The following is a 5927-nucleotide window of genomic DNA, read 5'->3' on the forward strand; positions in this document are numbered from 1 at the left end:
GATACACAAATGGAAAAGGATTCCTTGCCCCTTATAGAGATCAAAGATATCATTTAAATGATTGGCGTGATGGACACCAACCCACTAATCCAAAAGAACTGTTTAACATGAAACATTCGTCTGCAAGAAATGTAATAGAAAGATGTTTTGGTATTTTAAAGGCAAGGTGGAAATTTTGAGAGATCACTCATACTATCCCATTACCAAAAAATAGGATCATAATGGCATGTTGTTTGCTCATATCTTTATAGAAAGAGAAATGTCAATAGATCCATTTGGTAATAAGGACAAGCACGAGGATGATGACGAGGGCGAGGAAGAGACCGAGGTCGACAACATGATTGAGAATGAAGATGACGAGGAAGACGAAGATAATATAACTTATATTGGAACTTTAAATGAGTGGACAACATTTAGAAACAATCCCAAAGCATGTTTGACTCTTGGATTACTACCAATTGATTAAGAATGTCTTAGAAACTAATTGATTATGCTATTTTTTGTGTTGAGTATGTTATTTGGTGATGTTGAATTATTAAATACTTGCTTATAATTTTTGGTGTTGATTATGCTATTATGGTGGTGTTGGATGATTAAATACTTTTTTGGGATGTTTTTTGTTTGTTTGCTTTTGTTTATTATGAATTTTAGGTGATTCTTATGTTATTGTGTTCTTGTATCGTTTATGCTAATTTTAAACACTATATTACTTTATATATATATACACACACTAGCCAGTTGCCCGCGCGATGCAGCGGTGTATGCGCAAATGCAACCGGTGCTAGTACGTTTGTAACCTCGCAACGGAATATGCATAACCCGAAGGTGATATGCACTTAACGTGGCTTCGGACGTGTAACCAATGCCAGTAAGCGCGCCACATAATGCCTATACGCGAGCAACCCAGCATGTATTGACAATGTCATCCATGTAACTGATGTTTGAACGCGCGTAACTGGTGGCGAATAGCAAAAAGCAAAGATGAAATGTACAGTAATTTCAATACCGAGTCTGTTTTGACGAACTTCTTCCAACCCGAAAATGTTTTAACCCGAAGCCCGTTTTGACATGAACCCTTTCGATCTAAACTCATCCTGACATTAGCTAAATTAACTCTTTTTGTATTAACCTGTTCCAACCCTAACCCGTTCCAACACCATTAGCCGAACATACCCGACCCATTATCGGTAATACTGATCACGTAACATGTTAGTTTTTTAAAAATTAATAAACTATAGCAATACTATGCTCAAATTAAAGAGAACAAAATGGTCGTTTTTATGGTGTAATTTTTTAGAAAAAATATTAACATGTGAAAATTTTACGGCCGTTAAAAAGCCGTGGGGTAGGTGGTTTATAATTAGGGGGTAAATGTGTAACTATTTAATATATTAACAAAACTTGATTGAAGTTGAAGGACCATTATTGTATATTTAATTTGGAATAAGCAAAGACTAATTTACCCATAAATTCTTATAATTATATGCATTCCTACTGGTACTATATGCAACAAGAGTGATACCTTTTAAAATTTAAGAGGTCCCTCACTCCTATATTATATATAGTATATATATATATTGATGTTTTAGTTCATGTTTTTTCTATAGAAATGAAGAGCAATAGAAATTATCGAGGGTGGAGTGCAAAAGAAGATGCAAAACTTATTGAGGCCTTTGTAGACATGGTTAACACGAAAGCATTTAAATCCGACAATGGCTTTAGAACCGGGTACTTGAAACATCTTGAATCAGCATTGAAAGAATCACTTCCCGGAACGGACCTTCGGGCTAGACCGCACATCGAATCAAGAGTCAAAACAATGAAGAAAGATTGGGTAATCGTTGATGAAATGTTAAACACTAGTGGATTTGGTTATGATAAAGAACATAATTGTGTGACCGCTGAAGCTCCCGTGTGGGAAGCTTATGTTGAGGTATGTGTTAGATTTTTATGTTATTAACATTTTTTATTTGGTTAATCATAAAATGTATTGATGTTTTTTTATTATAATCTTATCTTGTCAATAGAAACATCCATCGGCAGATAAATGGAAACGTAAAAGTTTTCCTCATTATGAAGAAATGTGTATTATCTTTGGAAGTGATCGAGCTCAAGGTAATAGCGCCAAAAGTGTGGCCGAGATGGAAGAAGAGGCGAATAGGGAGGAACTAGATGACCAAATGGATAATGAATTTGATGAATTTAGTCATAATGAAGGCACTAATGCAAGTGTTCAAGTGGAAGAAACTTCAAGTGGTTGAGGTAAGAAGAGGAAACGTGCAGGCCAAATTAATTCTTTGTTTCAAAATTTCAATGATGCACTTGTTTTGTTTGGTGATCGTCTTACGGAAACGTCGGCCGAATTGAGTGAAGGAATAAAGTATGAACTTGAGAGAGAAAAGAAAACAACGATGATCACTTCCGAGATTAAAAAAATGAAATCTTTGTATTAATTGGAAAAGTTTAGAGCTATTGAAGAAATCAAAAGTGACTATAATAGGGTGTCGACCTTTTGGGATTTGGGTGAAGAAGAAAGAGAGGATTGGGTAAGGTATTTGTTGTCTAAGTAAAATTTTGGTGATGTCATATGTTCGTATTTGGTACTTTTATTAGTTGTTTACAGCTTGTCGTCATATGTTGGAACGACTTTTATTCGCGTTTTGAAAACTTTCTAATTGTATGTTTGAACATTGGTCTTAGTATGATATGTTATAATTAGTATATGCAACAATATGTTATATTTATTATTGGTTTAGACATGTATGATGAAGATGGGTGATAAGGGTTTCTGAACTTAACCGAATCAAATGTTTGTTTATGGTGGTGTTATGATGTGTTATTGTGTGACAAGCATAATAACATATATATTTGTTTTTTATTATTTTCTCAGTTTTTTTAGTAGTTCTAGATTTTTTATATTAGTTTCACTTTTTTCAAATTATTTTTAATTTTTTTACACATATTTAATATATTTTTTAGTTTTTTTTATTTTTTTATTATTTTTAAATAAATTTTCAATATTTTAATTAATTTTCTGATATTTATATTTTTAGATTTTTAAAATTATCTTTTTTTTGTTATTTTATTATTTATATGTTAGTAGATTGAATGGAGGTGAATAGAATGGAAAAGATTCCAATTCGAATAACATATTAACCAACCAAACACATGATTGGGATTTTCAAACATTCCATTTGTTGGTGCATAATGTCAGTAGTTCATAGTCTAGTGTCTGTAATCGAGTCTGTAATGTTAATTATGTTTTATATATGTCTTAAGCGAAGTTGTTAACAAGTTCGCCTAGGCGAACTTGTTAGTCAAGCGAAGTTATGGACAACTTCGCCTGAACATGCCAGGCGAAGTTGTCGTGTATAAATAGTCCTAGGTTACGGCTGTTTGGTTAAGAATCAGTTGTTCGTGTTAGTTTGTTCGAGTTGTTACGAGAGCTGTAACGTGTGTCTGTAATAGTGATATCGTATCACGTGTTTGAGTTATTATATAACGTGTGTTCATTTCGTGTGTTCGTGTGATTCGTGTTCTATACTCGTAACGATCTACGCAGGGATTCCGCACCTGAGTAGATCGAGATATCTCGTGCGATCCATCCAGGGAACCTACAATTGGTATCAGAGCATTTGCTCGATTGTGTGGTTCGGGATATTCACGCGGGTGTAGAAATCTTCCCGTTTCGACTATTCGCGGGACGTGTTTTCTGTGTTTTTGAGTCAATCTTACCTCCTACCATCGTATTCAAGCCTTTGCACCGTCAAAAACCTCGTAAAATCCATATTTCAGATCTGCAAAAACGTCCGTGTTCATCAGGCGAAGTTGCCGTCAGGATACGTAGGGTTTCGGCGAAGATATAAGGTTAAGCGAAGTTATCCACAACTTCGCCTACCTACTCAAGTTCGCCTAACTCAGCGAAGTTCTCTACAACTCCGCCTACCTCCTAAGTTCGCTTACCTTAAGCGAAGTTAATCATCTGCGAAGTTCTTCAGCGAAGTTAATCAGCGGCGAAGTTAAGGCTTAAGCGAAGTTATCCGTAACTTCGCCTACAGTACTTTTCAGAAAATTTTTTGATTTTTTGATTTTTTTCGGGTTTCTTTGTTTTCGAGAAAGATGTCGTCAATGAACATCTCTGAGTTAGTAAAGATGGAAGTAGAAGCAGGGTCAGCTACTAAGGCCCCAAGGTTGCTGAAGGGAACCGATTTCGTTGCATGGAAGGATCGGTTCATACAATATGTCAAATACCAGGATGCGAAGGTGTGGGTATGCATCCAGGATGGTTATATTCCACCAGTTATGGAGTATGAAGGTCGTGATCAAATCAAAAAGTATAGCAAAATGGAAGAAGAAGAGAAAAAGATGTATGAGGCCGAGAGCAAGGCTCATGCTGCTATTACTATGGCTCTTCCACAAGAGATCCTTCATACGTTTAGAAAGTATACGTCAGCAAGAGAGCTTTGGGAAGCTCTTGAGAACAGATTTGAAGGGAATGTAGGAATCCGTGCTTCAAAGATAAAATTGCTCAAAACCCAGTTCTCAGTCTTCAAGTATTTGAAGAATGAATCTTTAGATGATATTATCACTCGATATTACCATCTGATGACTGAATTGAGCAACTATTCAATTTCCTACCGAGAAGAAGAAATAGTTGAGAAGCTTCTAGATGCTCTCCCACCAAAATGGGAGATGTACACTGTGCTGATGAGGGATGACAAAGACTTTCCCACATATGATCTAGAAACGGCAGTCAACAAGCTCAGAACCTTTGAGCTTAACATGGTCAGAAAAGAGACACCTATGGATCAGGTTCAAGATCCAGGTATGTATGGAGCTAAAGTCAACACTAGCTCAGGATCGAAGACTGAATCTGCTGCCTACTACTCGAAGGGAGAGTCGGGCGCAAATTCATCACATGAGGGGCATGTGTCAGTCAACACAAATGGTGATGTTTGCTATGTAGCAGGTGGATCGAGTGGTTCTCAACCCCAGGTAAGCAAGAGTAGTTGCTCTCCAAGTATTCCCAGCAACAACTACTCCAAGATGCCTATGAGTGTCAAGTCTGCTGAAGAGCAGTTTGGTCTCTATGCTTATTTTATTGCTTCCTATGAGAACTACATTCAGGGGAAGATTGTTGATCCAGCTATGTTGGATGAAGATTATGACCAGATTGATGCTGATGATCTAGAAGAAATGGATCTACAATGGCAGATGGCCATGATCGTGAGAAGAGTGAAGCGGTTTATGAGAAAGACCGGAAGGAAGTTTGTCGGTGGAAGGCCAGGGTTTGACAAGACGAAGGTAAGATGCTACAATTGTCAGCAAAACGGTCACTTTGCAAAGGAATGCAGGAATGAGCGTGTGGAACGAAGTCAGGGCAGGTCTACACAGCAAAGTGGGGGTTCTAAAGATTATAGTGCAATGATTTCCAGAGGAGATAGTGAATACAACTGGAACTTGCATTCTGAAGAAACTTTCGAACAGGCCAATTTGGCGAAGGTTGAAACTGAAGGAAATGAGAAGGTTACCTGTGACACCCGGTAATTTCCCAACCCTATAAACTAAGTAATCAATCTAATAATTAGGTGATTGTAAATATTAAGCGCGCTATGTTAGAATCAGCGCGGGTACGTTATATGCGCCCTGCGCGAGCTCGCTATGTTAGAATCAGCGCGGGTATTTGTTATGTGCACCCTGCGCGAGCGCGCCATGATAAGAACCTGCGTGGGCATATGTTATATGCGCCATGCGCGAGTGTATTGGTTTTATGTATCCATAACTTAATGTTGTCTATTGGGTTGACCGTCTCGCATGATGCTAAGGCGGGTGCATCCCAAATCGTTTATGCGCGTGCGGAAAGGGAACTAACCTCCCCGCATGGCGGGAACATTGAGAGCTAGTTTGTCTGAAGCTCCAAGATGGAA

General features: G+C 37.6%; 1 pseudogene; it reads left to right on the top strand.

Annotated features, from left to right (window-relative positions):
* Nucleotides 1–1681: 1681 nt before the first annotated feature.
* On the top strand, nucleotides 1682–2570 carry LOC143597452 (uncharacterized; annotated as a pseudogene).
* Nucleotides 2571–5927: the final 3357 nt, after the last annotated feature.

The sequence above is a fragment of the Bidens hawaiensis genome, unplaced genomic scaffold, assembly GCF_021521415.1.
Source record: "Bidens hawaiensis isolate Kalapana, Puna unplaced genomic scaffold, B.hawaiensis_p1.1 tig00001792_1, whole genome shotgun sequence".
In the NCBI taxonomy this organism is placed as follows: domain Eukaryota; kingdom Viridiplantae; phylum Streptophyta; class Magnoliopsida; order Asterales; family Asteraceae; genus Bidens; species Bidens hawaiensis.